Here is a 19,280-nt window from a genome sequence, read left to right as displayed (position 1 = left end):
ATTTAATTATTCCTTTGATCACTTCATTTTGAGAACTCTGGATCTTTCTAAAACTTCAATTATTGCATTCCCACCAAATAACCCATATAATAGCAACCAAAGCACATTTTGAAATACTTGCAAATAATGAGTTTTGATAGAGAGTTGGCCAACTCTAAAAAGATCCCATAAAATTTTAGGTAGAAGCATTTGCAAATCTATTCATGATGGAAGTTGAACACTCTTGTGCAAATGGACACTGCAAAAGAAGATGATCTACATTTTCCTGATATTCCCCACATAATACATGCATAAAAGGTTGTGAAATGTGAAGTTTAAATAGTCTATCACTAGTTAAAATTTGCATATGTCATTAATTCTAGTGCATATGTATAATGTAGCATGTACACATTATATTATAGTGCATATGTGTAACAAAATAACACATATGTATGAAGGCAATTAAGTCTCTAGCCAAGTTGGGAACAATAACATCTATTAGCACATTTGTGAGATAAGAAAGTGCATATACCTCTAAAAGTTCATTTGTATAGTGTAATAGTGCATTTGTACATTGTAACAATGCATTTGTGATTTCTAAGGGGCACCAACTACGATGCAACATATTTGCACCAGGTTCGTCCACTTACTTACATGCCATCCCATACATCCATGTATAAATGTGTACCTGTACTTATGTGACCTATCAATCTAGAATGTGTACCGCTTTATTTATTTTCTAAAAAATTACAATGACTGTACAGTTCTAAAAAATTACAATCCTATATAACTAGTGAAAATTAAAAATTATGTTAGTGTTTTTAGTTTTAATATTTAAAATGAATTAAAATGAAAGATTATTTTTAATGATTTAATATTTATGTTAGTATTTTGCCCAAGTAAAATTTATAGTTTGTATATTTTATTTGAATGTTTAAATGAAAGATTATAATTATTTTAAATTATTTGTCTAATAATAACTTTAAAAAATTAAAAAATTAACTAATTAATTAAAATTTAAAAATTATCATCCTTTTTTTAATAAATTAAAATTAAAATATATTTATCCAAAGCTCACTAGTTACAATTCAGAGATAAAGGAAGTAATTTCTTCTTTAAACTTATCAAGTAGAAGTAGGCCAATGAAACCATTGAAAAATTATATATTGATAATCAAAGAGATTATGGATATTAAAATTATTAAGAGGGAATTTGCTCATTTTTATGAGAATTTTTTCACTTCGGAAGACTCTCATGAAGCTAGTTCCCTTAGGGATCAATGCAGGAATTTTATCCCCAAGAGGATTTCGAATAGGGATGCCTCCCTTCTTAGCCAACCTATATCTCTAGAAGAGATTGAAAAGCCAATCAATTCCCTCAATAACGATAAAGCTCCTTGCCTTGACGGTTTATCGATGGATTTTTATAAGGCTAACAATGAATAGATTTGCAAGGACTTACTTAATATATACAATGAAGCTATTAACATTGGCTCTCTAGGTAGATTCATTAATACTAGCATTATCAAGCTTATTTCTAAGAATGGGGACAAAACCCTTATCAAGAATTGGAGACCCATTACTCTTTTGAATGTTTCACATAAAATTTTTACTAAGATTTTGTCTCATAGAATTTAAACCATCCTCCCTAAGTTTGTTTGTCATACCCAAACTAGTTTTGTTAAGGGTAGATACATTTTGGAGAATCTAATTACTAGTTGGGAAGCTCTTGATTGGGCCAAGCACTCCAATCAAAATGTCTCTATGTTCTTACTGGACTTTGAAAAGGCTTATGATAGAGTGGAGTGGAGTTTTATCACTATGATGCTTGAGGCTTTTGGTTTCCTGTCTTTCTTTTGTAAAATTGTTTAAATGCTTCTTAAAGATGCTCACACCCAAGTTGACATTAATAGTTTGCTCTTAGACTCCTTTCCCACTGGCAGATCCATTAGACAAGGTTGTCTGCTTGCCCCTGCCCTCTTTGTGATTGCTTCTAATGCTCTCTTTCACATTCTTGGGGATAATTCTTTATCCCCTATAGTCAAAGGTATCAACCTCCTTGATAATAAGGAAATTATTAACTGTCAATATGCCAATGATACTTCTTTATTTCATGGAGCATTGGAAGCTAATTTTTAAGCCATGATCAATAAACTTAATTTCTTCTATAAAATTTTGGGAGCTCATTTATCTTAGTCTAAATCTATTTGTCTTGGATGGAAAGATCAACCTCTAGACTAGTTTGATAAATTTGGGTTCTAATCGGGAGACCCTTGTAAAATTGTTAAATACATGGGTATTCCTTTCTCCATAGAGCCTTCTTTGAAAGAAATGTGGAGTTGGGTCAAGGAAAAAATCCATAATAAACTTAATAAATGGCACAATACATTTTTATCTCTTGTTGGTATAATCCAAGTGTGCCATAAAAATTCTTTCTTCATACAATATTTATTATGCTTCTGCCTAGATGTTCAATGACTACCAGGTATTGGAAATTCAAAAAGCCATTCGCAAGTACCTTTGGTCTAATGGGAAAGGGAACAAAAAGATTCAATTGGTGCCACGTTGACAAACTTCTTGGGGGATTAGGGCTTAAGGACCTCAAACTTAGTGGTCTTGCTTTGGCCTCCAAATGGATTTTTCATGCCTTGGAGGGAGATGATCCATGGAAAATTCTGATTCAAAATAATATTGAAAGGGGCTACCCCAAGAAAGCCAAATTCTAGAAAAATATTCCTCTAAGTGATTTGATTTGTGGTGATTTTCCTATCATGGTTCAAGGTTCGATTATATTCAAGTCCATTTGGAAAGCCTAGAACCATGTTAGGTAATTCATTAAGAAATTTTTTTTTCATGATGACAAGACTCTCCATGGCAAAAGATCCATTTGATGGAACCTTAAGCTGGGTAATAACCCCCTTGCTCTTACCCAAGGATGCTTTGCCAAGCATTGGGCCACCTGTGGGATCAAACAATTTATTGATATTTTTGAAAATGATAAACTTATCCTATGGGAGGAGTTAAAAGGTAAATTTAACCTGCCTAATGCTCAGAAGAAAACCTATAATATGATTATCAAAGTTAGTAAGGGCATTCCCACTAATTTCCATGTTAATTCCAATAGCTATCTGAAAGTTAAATGGTCAGATGAGACCATCATCACCAAGTTGAAAGCTAAGAATATTTATTTTGTTATTAATCATAGTGAATCCATTATCAATAACATTAATAAAATATGGCACACTAATCTGGATGTTTTCTCCTAGAAGAAATTATTTGACAAGCTATGGAAAAGTTCAATTGATCCTAAAATTAAATGTTTTAAATGGCTTCTTATCTTGGAGAAGCTTCCTATTAGGAACAATTTCTCTGATATTAATTATTGCAACATTTGCAGAACCCCAAAAACAAGAAGACATATATTCTTTAATTGCAACTTTGCTAAAGAGGTTTGGTTGATGTTTGGTATCTCTATCCCTTTTAATTTCATCATTTTTGAAATTATTATTGGTTTTATTAGGAATGCTAATAAGGATACTAACATGTTTTGGAACATTCTCTTATCTAACATTTTGTGGCAAATTTGGAAATGCAGAAATGAGGAAAGGTTTCAAAACATTCATAGATTGTTTACCGAGTCTTTTCGAAGTCTCACCCATTTTAAAAAATTCTTGCAAGTTCAAAATACTATGAAAGTTGACAAAGTTAAATTCAAAAGACTCCTTAAAGATGGTCATGCCATTTTTTTTGCCAACGAGGTGAAGAATGGGTACTTTTGGAAACTGCACATGGACAACATTTAGATTTTCAATCACACTATTAACCTTCTCAACAAGGAAATCAAAAGAAATAACCATGGTACTACTAGGGAAATGATCTATATGCTTAAACATATTCAAGAATAGAAAAGCATAGTATGGATGGAAGGCTCTTTGGGTTGGACTACTTGGGTTGATACTTTTGAAGATGTGCTCCACTAGCTGTTGGGATTGTCTCTATTTTTGGGTTCTTTGTAATTATTAGTCGATTATCTCTAGTGTGAGGCTAGGCCTCTTGTGATTATGTTTTAATACTCTATGATTCCTTTTTGTAACTTTGAACTCTTTATATTTAATTTTATATATATATATATATATATATATATATATATATATATATATATATATATATATATATATATATATATATATATATATATATATATATATATATATATGTATGTATATCTATATATATAATATTTTTAATTGAATTTAATAATATATAATATTAAAAAATATTATCATATTTTTAAACAAATTCAAATTCAAATTTAATTATGTATATCTATTTGATATAATAATTATAAGAAACATTAATAAAAATATCTCTAATATTATTTTATTTTTCATTTAAAAATTGTTTAATAAATTTTAATAGATATATTTAAGATAAAAACTATAAAAATTAAAATGACTTAGAGATAATCTATAATTATAAGATTAATTAAATTAATGAATCTATAATCTTAATTCTAATTTATGAGATCTTTTATTTCTATAAATTCAAAAGTTTTATATATATATACATATACATATATATATATATATATCTATATATACATATATATACATATATATATATATATATATACATATATATATATATATATATATATATATACATATATATATATATGTATATATATGTATATATATATATATATGTATATGTATATATGTATATATATATATATATGTATATATGTATATATATGTATATATATATATATATATATATGTATCTATATGTATATATATATATGTATGTATATATACATATATATGTATGTATATATGTACATATATATTTGTATATATGTATGTATATATAGATACATATATCTACACACACACACACATAAAGGAAGTGTAGATAAATGATAATATTTTATTATAAATTAAATGACTTTCCTAATATGTATATAGATCTTACATAGAAAAATATAGATAAATATTATATGTAGATTGATCTTAATATAATAATAATAATTTATAACACTTCCTTTTTATTTCTAGTTATTTCAATTCAATTTTTTTTAAAAACATATTATTAGACAAATAATTATAATCTTTCACTTAAACATTCAAATAAAAAATACAAACTATAAATTTTACTTGGGCCAAATACTAACATAAATATTAAATCATTTGAAATGATCTTTCATTTTAATTCATTTCAGATATTAAAACAAAAAACACTAACATAATTTTTAATTTTTACTTGTTATATACGATCGTACACTCATTGTAACTTTTCAGAACTGTATAGTCATTGTAATTTTTCAGAAAATAATAAAGCAGTACACATTCTGAACTGACAGGTCACATAAGTATAGATACGCATTTATACATGGATGTTTTGGATGGCATGCAAGTAAGTGGATGAGCTTGATGCAAATATGTTGCACCATAGTTGGTGCCTTTCTAATGCATATGATGCGCAAAATGACACGTTTGTTTATCGCAATAATGGTTAAAGTAATTGTAGCGCATGTGTTTCTTGAAATAGCGCATCTAAGTGACAGAAAAGCATATTTGCATCAGATAGGCTTGTGAAAAATGTAGGGTATGTCGGATAATAGATCATCCAAAAATGTCAATGGTCTAATGTGAAAAAAATGAATGACAATCTATTGTAGGATAATTTAGGAACCACAATGGATTGGATAGTTAGGATAACCTATTCACACAACTAGAAACAACCTATGAGTGGAATCTAAAAGTGATATGTAGGAGAAATCTAATCGGTCGGATAGGTACATGTTCTTGCCTTAGGATACAAAGGTGGATGAAACATCATGTCTGATTAAAGATGTAGAGATAGATGAAAAATTGGTCTTGATCGAACCATTAGGTTAGTTGCTAGATTGTTGACTTGGATCAATGTAAGATAATAATTGTGACTGTTGAATTGATGTAATTTATTTGATGCTTGTGTAAATAGGTGCATGGGTGAAAGCTCATGGTGCATAATTTGTATCTTTGGCCATTGGAGGCGATTGATAGATTGTCAACAAAGGATCGATAAATTGTCAGCTAAGGATCAACAGATTGTCGACTAATCGATAGGTGATGTATAGATGCGGGTTCTCAGATTTTCTTCAAATGCCATGGTTTTGGGTGAACCATGGATTATTGATAGCTATGGCCGAGTGGTGGCACTTAGACCACAACACGTTCCATTCTCTTCTTGGGGAGATGATGATTATCCTGGAGGATGTGTACATGATTCTCAGGATTCCTATAGTAGGGGATTTGGTATATTATGATTAGACAGATGATGGTACAACCTACAGAGATATGTTTGCGAATGATAATATCGGGGATGATAGCATTCCATGGTTTCAGATGCTTTAGTATGATTCTTTACTAGTTGTGCTAATAAGGTTGATAGGAAGATTCATCCTGCCAAATAGGTGAGGGCGTGGATGTCTGATTGGATGGGAGCACATCATTTAAGATATGATTGATTGACCATAGAGATTCTCGTGGGGTAGTTGCATTCTATCCCATTTGTATCATGATTTACATTAGGTGGTATATTAAGAGGTCGTAATACTATCTGCTAGCATTGTACTTTTAGAGATATGGACATGAGAGCATCTTCCCATTACCTGGCCGATATGTGTACGACAATGACCCCAGGACATGCCATTCACATATATATGTATTCAAGTATTATTATCCAACCTCATCTAGGCAAGACAGAGTATTGGAGACCTATGTTGGATGACATGGACAAGGTTGTGTGGAGGCCCTATAGATATACAAAGCCATGGGCAAAGGATGATGATGAGATGGTTTATTTATTTTGTCTTTGTTATTTTCTTGGTCAGACCCCTTTGGTGATTGAGGTATTTTTCTTTGTGAGGGTAGTCAGGGAGTTTGGTCGATGGCAGGGGATGCCAAAGGGAGTAGCACAATATGCCTGTGTGTATGTAGAGAGACCAATATGGGGTCCCACATTAGAGTATAAGGCATGCCAGGAGGCTTTTATTTAGATGATAGGGACGCCATAGAGATGGTCATTGAGGGATAATGTGGTCGATGTCAGGATTGAGGGGGACAACATGTGGTGGTTCAGAGAACATCCATTTCCTAGATATAAGGCATTGAGTAGCAATCAAGCAGGGGTGAGGATGATGATGGTGGAGGTGGGTGAGGGAGAGGGAGGGCTAGAGGAAGAGACAAAGGACCAAGAGGTTGAGGTAGGCATAGAGGAAGAGGTAGGTTTGTCATGATGCCTCAACAGTGAGTGATGCTATAGGTTTCAGTATGGAGATAGATGTCGACGCAAAGGCCAAGGGATGTGAGTGGAGATAGATCTAGAGAGGTCCATGGACATGTGGATATTGTGATGAGATCATTCATAAGAGCCAGTTGGGTAGTGCAACAGTTAGTTAGATCAATGGAAGAGGTTTAGATACTAGTGTAGGGCCCAGTAGGAGGGTTGATGATATTGATCAAGGGAGGTCAGTACAACACAGGGTGAGGCTACCAAAGGATGTATAGTTTGTAAGGAGGTAGAGGCATCAAGCACAAGATCCATCCATGTAGGTACAGAGCTCCCAATCACAACCACAACCATAGGGCTAGTAGCCCTAGCGCAACTGACATCTATACTAGGTGGGTCATCAGATTTGGATGCCCATGTGAGTGTTGTAGAGGTACATATTGGAGTGATTGGATCCCAGATTAGTTAGTTGGTGAGCATAATTCAGGCATTTATAGCATTGATGACATCAAGGCCTCCACCTCCACCTCTGCCACCAAGCATAGATGGAGTGACCATGAGTCAGGTAGCCCCAACCATACTAGGTACATAGGGTATAGGTGCATTAGATCATGCTCAACGAGATCTAGTGATCAAGCATGTCCATATTAAACCCAGATAGATGGTGTAGGTGGCCTAGATGGTGAGACATAGGGATGAGCCTTTGGATCATGTTGTTTTGTATTTGTTGATTATTAGATGTACCATAGATGGATTTAGAGTTATTTTTTGATATATGAGCATTTAGATCAAGTGTTTTCTTATTTGTGTTATGTTGGACTCTTGTGTTTTTGTATCATTACTAGTACATTAGTGTTCCATTTTGTACCTAGATTTTTGATGACAGGCCAATTTGGATTTGTCAATTTTACTTTTTTTTAATATGATTCCGATAACGATACTTAATTTTTTTTGTCAAAATTTTGACAAAACTTAAGTTCTTTAGTTGAAATTTTGATGACAGTTAAGTTTATTGTCAAAATGTTGACATTGTGGGGATCTAAAACAGAAAAGTGAAACACTTCATTTTGTTTTCATGCGGTAGATTGCTGGTGTGAGGGTTTAGTGATGTTCCTTGGGCAAGAAAAACATTGACTGCAGCAAGAGAAAGTTGTTACTCAGACAAGCAAGTTTTTTAAGCTTTTGCTGAGTTGGGAGAATGGAAGGGAAAATGGAAGGAAAACTGAAAGTCATTAAATTTTGATTGATGGTGTGATAACTTTTTACCCACCTAAATTTTCCATTCATTCATTTAAGATTGAGCAACAAATATTCATTTAAGATTGAGTAGCGAATATATAATTTGTATGTTGTTGTGCCCTTGTTATCCATGTCTCTGCAGTGATCTTTTTCAATGGAAAAGGAAGAAAATGACCAGGAAAAGGATGGGTTTTGTTTGATTGTTATGATTCAATATTCCTTGCGCAAATCTGGGCATTTATGAACTTGCAATGGCCTGCAAATGTTGTGTTTGTACTCACTAAAGAAATATATCTTTGGCAGCGAATGCTTAGCAAGGATGATGTATATGATCATACAAATGTCTTCTTCCCATGCTTCAAACTGTATTGACTATGGGTTCCACTTATCACCAAAACCTTGCCCTGGAAAGAGTCTGAAATCTTCTATGGCCTCCATTTGAACTCCATAAGACAACTCGACCATTAATGAATCATATATATATAATCATCACCGTGCCATGAAACTCCACAATTGATATCCTAACATCATAATAACCAATGAAGGAAATGCAACTAGAATTACATTACTTGCTCTATGAACATGCTTCTTATTCTGAACTGTTGGAAATACAGAGGTGAGTGCCAATGGTCATTAAATATGCCTATTGTCTTGGCCACACAAGATGCCTTAATTAGGTTTTCTATCTCATAGAAATTTTTTTAAAATGGAATGATGAAATAGCTCTAGTGCTCAAATAAAAACTTGGAAAGCAGAAACAAAACAAGCTAAACCTATAAATAATTGACTATTCACTTAAGCCTTAATTTTATGTCAGCTAACGCTAATTTAATATCCAAAATTTCTAGTAGTTTAATTTGCTAAACATATAATGTTTCGATGTCCACTTCTATGATTTATTATTGTTGCATCATCTTGAAAAAACAACTGGTGAACGATTAAAGAATTACGACCCCTCTTTTTGAAGCATGTCCTAAACCAAATCTAGCTTTGTCAAAATGTTTGCAACCTAGTCTTTGGAGGATACATATTGAATATCTGCTTCTATAATGAATACTGTATGGTTTGCATGGTCATGAAATATATTGATTTTCAAAGGGTTTAATGCAACTTTGATTGTCATGGTGTACTAGTTGGCTTCAACATTTGATTAGTAATTTCCCATGTTGTTTGTTTTGGTTTGGGGTTGAGTTTGTGTATGGGGGTTTGGTATACCAACATGATAAATCTTTTTTCTTGGGTTTGGTACATTTGGGTATGGCTATAAAAGTGTGTGTGTATGCACAAAAAAAATTAAGATATGTAAAACTACTAATACATTGATGTATCATATAATATTATAGTTTATACTAAAATGAAATTTGAATCTTTGATGGCATGGTACTTCATTATTTATCAATATATTTATTATTTTAGTCATAAATATGATTGTCCTCGTTGTTAGTTTTGGTCTTCACTCCCAAGCTCCCACATTATAATTGAGTTTCTTATATGACAAGAGATCAGTGACAAGACTCTAATGAGGTTGAAGGGCAACGCACCTCATGGATGTTTGAGGATAATTCTTCCTATGGGACTAATAGGTAGCAGCAACTGTGAGCGTTTGGAGGCAATGCTCTCAATAGGGTCGAGGATGGAGCCCTTGCCACTAAGCTCAAATTAAAGCCTTTGAAACTAGACAAAAGCTCATGACATATGCCATTTTTACAATTTTATTGCTTAATGGTGATTAGTAATTTTGTTTAAAAAAATGATTTTAATTTTACTTTTGGTTGGGGACCCTTGGCCTTGTCTAGGTGAGGCTTATTGAAATATCCCAAGTGTAATTTGCACAAAATAAAATACCGGAACTTCTCTAAAAGATGTTATTTCTGATTTCAACTTTACTATGATTAAAATTTACATAGAATAGCATCAGGAATATCAGATTGTTGTGTTGTGGAATGAGAAACGTAGAGACACTGCGCAATCGTCGGTAGCTTCACATGAATCGTACAATCAGAGTGTAAAGGCTCAGATCAATAGTGCATATGTTCACATAATATTCCCACCAACGCTAACCACTAGCGATCTGGTTTGAAGATAAGAATCCTCTTGCTCACAAGATCACTTCAAACATTGCAATTTTGACTTCTTTCAGAGAAGACTTAGCGAAATTGAGGATACTAAGCGAATTAGGGTGGACAAAGTACCACTGAAACTGCCAAGAATATTGAACTCCCAAACTGGAAATAGAAGAAATAAATTCCAAGTAATGATTATTATTTCTGTCCCACCTCAAATATGTACTGCTTTTCACTGCTTTTCCCTCTATTTTTTGGTACATGTCAACACTTACAAGGTCAGAATTTTTAATTGAAACAAAGTAGGGTTTAGAGATACCTTTAACTTTGATTGATACTCTTAAATTATGTCACAACCCGCTCTTGTATATGCCAAAATTCTCGATGTGTATTGCCTCATAGATTTACAAAATTCTTGATAGCATAATTAGTTAGATATAACTTGAATCATTATTTGAGATAAGGAAAATTAGTTGGGTCAGTTACACCACGGTATTCTTGTAAAAAAAAAAAAAAAAGAATACAGTGGGGGGATTCAGTAGTTTTTGCAGTAGCATGAGAGGCCTTGTCTTAGGTAGAAAATGTTATGCCTTATTACCAAAGGCGAAGCCATCTCATGTCTGCTCTGTCCACCGTACTGTCTTATGTATGGTAATTGCAGTTGAAAAAAAATTGATCACTAAATTTTACCCAGTTGAAATGAATAGCTAGAATGGCAGGGAAGACCGAGGAGGAGACGAGACCCCTGAGACAAATTGCTAAAGCGTTTAAGGATTTGGAATCAGCTATAATTTCAGAAAACGCTGAGAATAGCGATGGCGCTGTTCAGTTGGCTGCGTTCTCCCACGCTTGTTCTTTGGTCTCTGTTCTCTTTCGCTGCCTTGGAATGGTCTTCAAATTTGAAGAAATGGACTATGTTGCTAAGGAGATTTGAAGAAGCTCCATCAGCAACTGGCATAAACGATTTTATCAACAATAGGAAGGATATTTTGCTGTTTCAAAGCCATCTGTCGGATGAGGCGAAAGAGGAGTTACTGCTTGGCAAAGAAGAAGAAAACAGAGACGACAATGATGAATGGAGCGGTGAGATTTCAGAAGTTCAACCCATATGGAATTAACCAGCATCAAGTCCCAGGTTCCTATTTTTCATTATTAGAAATTCATTGAAACTTGTTTTATATTTGAATTCAGAAGGGTGAAATGCAAGAAATGTGGTTGCTTGTGGTTTTATTAATTTTTCTGTATATTAAATGCTTCCATAGCCTTGTGTGTGAAATGCATCCTAAGGTTCTAACCAGATGCTTAAGGGGAAAATGGGTTCTGGTTCTAGAAATAATCTATTATTAGATACGATAGCTTTGTTTTTGTTTAAGGGTTTTGATACCAAATTCTGTGGTGTTCTTTTAACTTCTTGTTTGGAAAATATGAATTGTTAACACTATCTAAGACCAACACAGGATTAGCCTGTCAAACCCTTGAAGCTGATGGATAGATGATATTCACAATGGGCATTTGGGTCTAAGAGCAGTTAATACCTTCCCTCCACCTAGGACTTGGCTGTGATTTGAGGATTGTGTGCCTTTTGGTCTATTTTGTGCATAGTTTTATGAATATCTTTAAAGCGTATTAAGTTGAGCCAATTATAACAGTTTTATTTCAAAGACGTGGAATAGTAATGAACTTGACAGTCAATATTTTTTATTTAACACTATATTTGTTGAGATTTATATCAAAAGATATTTTGTTAAATTAGACACATTTTAGTGAGAAACATGAGTATTTCCTTATAGTAGTGAAATGGTGTTGGTAAACTTTAAAGAATATTAAAATTATCTTAGTATGTGTAAGAGGAATGTCTTTGTATTGACTACTTATTAAAATGTGATTATCAAGCTACTTTGGGTTAGGTTGTTATTGCATATCTATTTTCTATGCATGGTCAAAAGTCCACCTAGATGGCAAGTACGATACATGAGTTGACCTAAACTCTTATTTATTTCATAATACTATGAAAGAAGTTCTTTGATGTTATTATTATTATATTAAAATCATCATAATGACTATTCATCAATAATTCCTTTTCTTATAACATGTTTTTGGCTAAAGAGCAGACCTTTTATCTAGGGAAAACATGTAGGACAAATGTGATCTTATGTGATTGAAAATACTGTATGCATCTTCAGCATTAGGGATGCACAATTACACTGGGTAGTTGACTTGTTTCATGTGGAATAGATATTTGGATTAAGAGGATTTCCTACCTTGGATTAGATATCTAAAGATAACTATGTATTGATAGTGGTCAATTTTTAGATTTATTGTGACATGATTTAATTGAAATGAACTATGAGTCATTAAGAGAGTGATTGGACTACCTTACTATTATGAGGTGAGGTCCTATTTTTCTTGGAAAGGGTTTTCCTTAACATGTGATATGGTTTCCTGATGGATATATGAGAAGAAACTTATTGAGCTTAATTACTTTTCCTATGAAATTGATTAAAATATATCATCTTGCATTTGGTTTCAAAATTTGTGTTTCTTGTCTTGCAAAGATGTGTTACTTGTCTGGTTGAATTGTAGACAATGTGTTGCACAATTCCATTACTTTCTTGGTTTTACCTACTTAGTCTCCCTCAATGTCGAGCTGGGTATCTTTCATTTCAGGAAATATTTAGGGGAATCTTATCAGCTTCGTGGTAGGGTGGTAAAACACTCCTACAATATTCTCGCCCTTGTGTTCTTCGACAGGTTCTAGAGCTTATTTCAACTTTATCATCATGGTGAGACTATCTGGTATCTGATATCTGGCATTGGTAATTTGGTAATGAAATTATGGTTTCTTTTAAACTTAAGCATATGTATATGTATCATTTTAGTTAAATTTAATAATAGTTAATCAACTAATGTTGACTGGTCAATATTCAAAGGACTTTGACTCTTGTTGAATTTGCCACATTTTATGGAGATTGTTGATGTGGCATTGGTTTTGCAGGGGCAGTCTTTACAAATTAGTATTCAGTTATAATTATAAATCATAAATTATTTTTTTGTAGATTAGAAATAAGCACATATTAGAAGTGTAGATCTAATCACTAGATCACTTAAATGAATTTACGAAGAATCAACCATAGAAGAGCTAAGATATGGTGACTTGATAAGGTTCCCTAGATATCATCTACCATAGATCCAAGAGTGAATATATCATCCCTTTTGACCTCATGTTGTCTGTGGCTTCCATATGAGGTGGTGTACCTATTAAGGTGTCCTATAACTATTCCCTTCAATCTTTACACTTTTGTCCTACTTCCCATGATTGAACATTCTTAACACATTTCCTTTCTATGCTAGAGAGCATGAGGAACATTCACAATAGGGTGCACTAAAAGTCCATCCTTTCAAAGACCAAAGGAAGTACCCTTATTTGGCCCCATGGGACTTCTTGGTCATTGTTCCCCTATGTGTAATTCCTCATTTCCCCTACCATGGCTGATTATAGCCGTTAAAGTATAAATAAGCATAACATCTTATATATATCTCTTACATTAAGTCATTCCTGAATCAATAATATATCTATGATACTATGAAAAATCATCATAACATGCATACTAATTCAAAAGCATGCAAATGTATACAATTATCCTATTATGCATGGAAATCCCTACCACAATCAATGTATAATTCACACTTGCAAGTCTTATCCCTTTTTTTGTGATTCGATCTCCAATAAATATCTTAATAGCTTGAAGGTTGTATTGTTTGAATGCAAATAGACATGCCTCATAAGAAAATTGCTTCTTTTTATTATGGTAATGGTTATTTTCAATTTCTTAATTATTTTCTTAGTGAACAATATAATCCTCTTAATTTCCATTGATCAATTATCTATTGATGGTTGTCTTATGACCACACTAGCATAAAATAAAATACTAAGGTATCTTAACTGCTCTTGAACAAAATCATGTTTATGCTAAGATTTCAAAAGATCATACTAGTAATTCCAAGGTTTCATTTATGTGTGGATAAGCTCAATGGTTGTTGTGATATGCTACTAAGACAAAGAGACTTTAACATTATTTTTTCAAGATGACTCAAATGATAGTGGTTTTGGGAGCTTTTAAATGATATGACAATGAAAGTAATTTTTTGGGTTTTCATGAAATATGTAGAAATAAAATTTGATAAGGGTTGAGGAATCCTATTCTAATCTAAAGTATTTGAAAGACAATGATTACTAAACTGAAATCTACTACTTTGTGCTTCGATAAATTCAAGAACTACACAAAGAGGGTGCATTCTTCAATGGTTGTGTAGATTATTTCATATCACAATAAACACTGTCATGGAACAATGCAAATTTACATAAAATATCAAGACCAAATTCATAGTGCACATAAAAAAAATGTTCCTACTTCAACAATATTATTTATCTCATTTAATTAATAACTTGAAAGTGAATCTATGCTAAGTGAAAGTATAAAGAAACCATGCAAGCACCAAAACCACATCAAGTTATCACCACACTTTAATGAAAATAATTTTTTTTAAATCCTAGAAGCCCTTAGCAACAATCTTGAACATTCTATCCTTTACGAATTAGAAGTGAGCCCCTTATACCCCAAGATTGCAATGGATGACTAAGAGAAAATCACAATGAGTGACTAATATTTTTCCACATAAGCCCTAATTAGAGTAAGGTCAAGAGGATAAGTCTATCGTAAATGAGTGGGTCCACACATACCAATCAGAAGAGGGGTGTCCATTTAGTGAGAAAGTGGTAAAAGTTGACTAATAATGGAGCAAGGTTCCCAATAAGAATTAAAAGATGGCCTGCCCAGAGTAGATTACGCTTGATTTTCTTCTTTATTTGTGAGAAAATTAGACATATTGAATTGAAAAAACATGATTGATTGGTGAAGGTGATTGAGCACCATGTAGATATGGTGATCTAGGTTCTGACTTTGATTAATTTTTTTGGGACTATCCCTTCTTGATTATTCTCTCCCTTCCATGCAATTACTTGAGAATTCATCTTCTTGGAATGGATTGGACTCCCTTGTCAACAACTCTTCATTTATGAAGTCTTTCATACTTTAATTAGATCTCTAGAACTTGAATATCTTCCTTGAATGTCTAGAACTTGATATCTTCTCTTGCAAAATAAAATTATTGACATAAGCATGGCACAAAGAATTTAAAATATATCACACAAAAATTCTTCCATATTTTTCATTTGATACTTAGAATGAATTTTGAATAATGACGGAAACCTCTCGACTTTGAAAATTTACTGCAATGTTTTTCTTCTCTCTAAAATCCATGCCTTATTCTTCTCTCTCCAAAATTCTTTCAAGTTTTTATTAGGGGAGAGATTCTTTTCTTTTTTTTCTCTCTTCACAAATCACTTAAAATCTCTTACAAAAAATTGGCAACTCTCTCTCTCTTCTCCAAAAACTCCATTTTGAGTGTTTATCTGCACGACTACTTTTTTTACTCCATGGGTGCACATTAGAAGAGCATGGAATCCTAACACTTAAGTAAATTTGATTATTTCCAATTGATGTTTGTAATTAAATCTTTGTCATCATTTGGACCTGGAGGAGAATTTTAACATTTTAATAGATTTTCATTATTTCCAATGCTTTATTAAATTGTAACCTTGAGTACACATTTGGATATAAGTATGGATTTTCAATTAAAACATTGTGTGGCATTTCTTACTCCATGGGTGCACATTAGAAGAGGGTAGAATCCTAACACTAAAGACAATTTGGTAATTTCCTATGTTTTCAAGTAAATCTTGGTCATCATTTGGACATAGAGAAGAATTTTATTATTTGAACAAATTTTCATTATTTCCAACGTGCTATTAAATTATAACCTTGAGTACACATTTAGATATAACCATGAATTTTCAATTTAAACGTCGGGTGAGACAAGTAATCATGTGGGAGTATTCTCCAACTTAGAAATTTTTTGGATATTACAATGCTTTACTCCATCTTTGATTTGGGTGTTCTTTGAACATTGGCAAGCATTTCAAACCTAGGAAAATTCCTACACCTTCAATATTTTATTATATCTTCCACACTTAGCCAAATTTAAAAAATTATCTTTTTATTTTTATTTTTGTTTTGGATGCCAATGAAGCACTTTAGCTGGAATTTAAGATATTGAAACAAAGTTTAGTCTCTTCACTCTCTCCTCTTTACATACACATAAATCAATGATAAAGATAAACTAGGGGGCTACATGATGGAATCTTTTGTTGTGTTGGGAGAATGGAAGAGAAACTAAAAGTTATAAACTATGCCCCCACCTAGATTTTCTAGTCATTCATTCATTTAAGATTCAACAATGAATACATATTTTTGTTGACAATTGGCTAATGAAGATATGTAATTTTTGTCATTTATGACAAAACATGATGTACATGCATGTATAAAACCTCAAAAATAAAGATACTTAGCTTTTGGTACCTAAAAAATTGTCTGAGTATGAAATTAATTTACAATAGTGTATTGTTTTATATGTATAATGTTTTTGACATCATATTATGACTAGCAAAGTTAGATGGAGATAGTATACATGTTGATGATGATGTGTACAACTTCAAACATCAATACAGACTATACGGAAAAGAGATATCCATGTTTCACCAGTGAAATAGAAAAAATAGAATTAAAGTTAAATTAATTACTTTATTTACAAAATAATTACTTGACCAATTAGGGTCGACATCCTAGATGTTTACTCTAAGTTGGACAAGTATATTATGGTCTAAGCCAACCTAGCAGCAATTTGTGAAAAGGCATGATATTTATGAAAAGGACATCTTGGGAATTCAAATGGGAAGAAGTGTGCATTTTCTATTATGATATGTGAAATTTTGTGTAGCGATATATGTGAAGTTTTGAGATCTTGATTTTTTAATCAGAGATCAAGCTATGACAAGAGATCAGTCAAGAAAGAAGTTACACCACCTATATATCTAGAAGACTAATTACTTGTTTAGGTAGTGAGCTCTTCTTGCAATTGGAAGTGCATGTTTGGGCAGTGAGCTCTTCTTGCATCTACTACACTACAACTCCTAACAGGGTTGGAATCTCCTAATAGGGATTCAAAGTCTCCTAAAAAGGAGTCTCTATGCTAAATTCTCTCATTGAATCCTAACAAGGTCCATCCTCTAACAAGCAACATATATATAAGTATATTATCTAGTGGGTATCATCCTCACCAGGGTTTTCCCTTAGCTAGGGTTTCCCTAGTTAACAAAATATGGTGTTATGAGTTATCTTTGTGATGGTTACTGATACTGTTCAACAGTACTTGTTTACTTTCTTATGTATGGTTCAAAGTAATAAATAATATCCAGTTGGTGACTAAAGTTTGTAAATTACTAATTCAAACCCCCCCAGTAATTCTTATTTCTAGCAATTTTGTCTCTTATTGCACCCTTGTGATCTGTGTCTCTACATCAATATTTTTTTAATGAAAGCTTTTCTTATAATGCTTGTATTTTTATATTTGATATATTTTTATATCTTGAATATTTTCCTGTGAAGAAAGTCCACACCTAACAATATGAACCTAGAACAAAATAAGACAACAATTTCTATATTGTGATCTGAGTCCAAAAAAAAGGGTGATGAAAAATATTATTGTCCTTGCAAAAAATGAAAGGTCTTAAATATTTGAATAATTCTAATCACAATAGCTCAGAGACATTGTAGGCAACATGATCACAATGAAGTTGGAAAGGATTGTCATCCTTTGGTAAATGTGGGTTTCCAATTGGTGGAACATGGAGATGTGAATATCAAAGTAGAAGGTAATGCTCCCATGGAAGAAGATGATCTTGAGGTAGAGAACACAATTAATGATGTTGGTATTGGTGCAACTGATAATGTGTAAGAGAACATGATTGAAGAAGATGTTACTGGCACAATTGATGAAGACGATGATAGTAGCACATCTAAAAATGATGATGAAGAGAACCTTGATATAACTATAATTAGAAAGGCATACGAGCCCCTATACCAAGGCTCCCAAACAACACTTCTCTCCATTGTATTGTTGTTGGTAAATTTCAAGGTTATGAATGGTATATCCAATGTAGTAATCTCATGTATGCTAAGGTATAATGTCATTTTTGTCATCTTCTATATTAGCATACCATTAATGTTCTTTATATTAACACATTTTTTTTATAGGTTGATAGATGAGTGCTTGTTATCACCATCAAACATTCTACCTCGCTCTTACCAAGAATTATTGGCCATTATGAAAGATATTGGAATGTAGTATCAAACAATATATGCATGTCCCAATGATCATATTATAGACCATAAACAACATTAATTTGGAACACAATGCCCTAATTTTCACATTAGTTGATATATATTAGATCAAATAATCAAAAAGGTCTCTTGCAAGATTCTTCAATACTTTCCCATTATTCTACATCTGCAATGATTACTTAGGTGCACTAGCTTGACACAATTTATGGATTACCATGCACACAATAGAAGTCAAGATGACATTATGTTAATGCCTATGGATGGTTATGCATTTAAGAAGATAGAAGATAGGTGGCCAATATTTAAAGAAGAACATCGCAATCTGAAGCTTTCATTGGCAGAAAATAGTGTCAATCCATTTCGAGAGATGAGATCTATTTACTTGGTCTGACCTATTTTTGTTATTAACAATAACATTCCTCCTT

This window comes from Cupressus sempervirens, chromosome 8 (assembly GCF_028749045.1).
Source record: "Cupressus sempervirens isolate cs-2001-9-10 chromosome 8, ASM2874904v1, whole genome shotgun sequence".
Classification (NCBI taxonomy): Eukaryota; Viridiplantae; Streptophyta; class Pinopsida; order Cupressales; family Cupressaceae; genus Cupressus; species Cupressus sempervirens.
Note: the sequence above shows the minus strand (reverse complement) of the source record.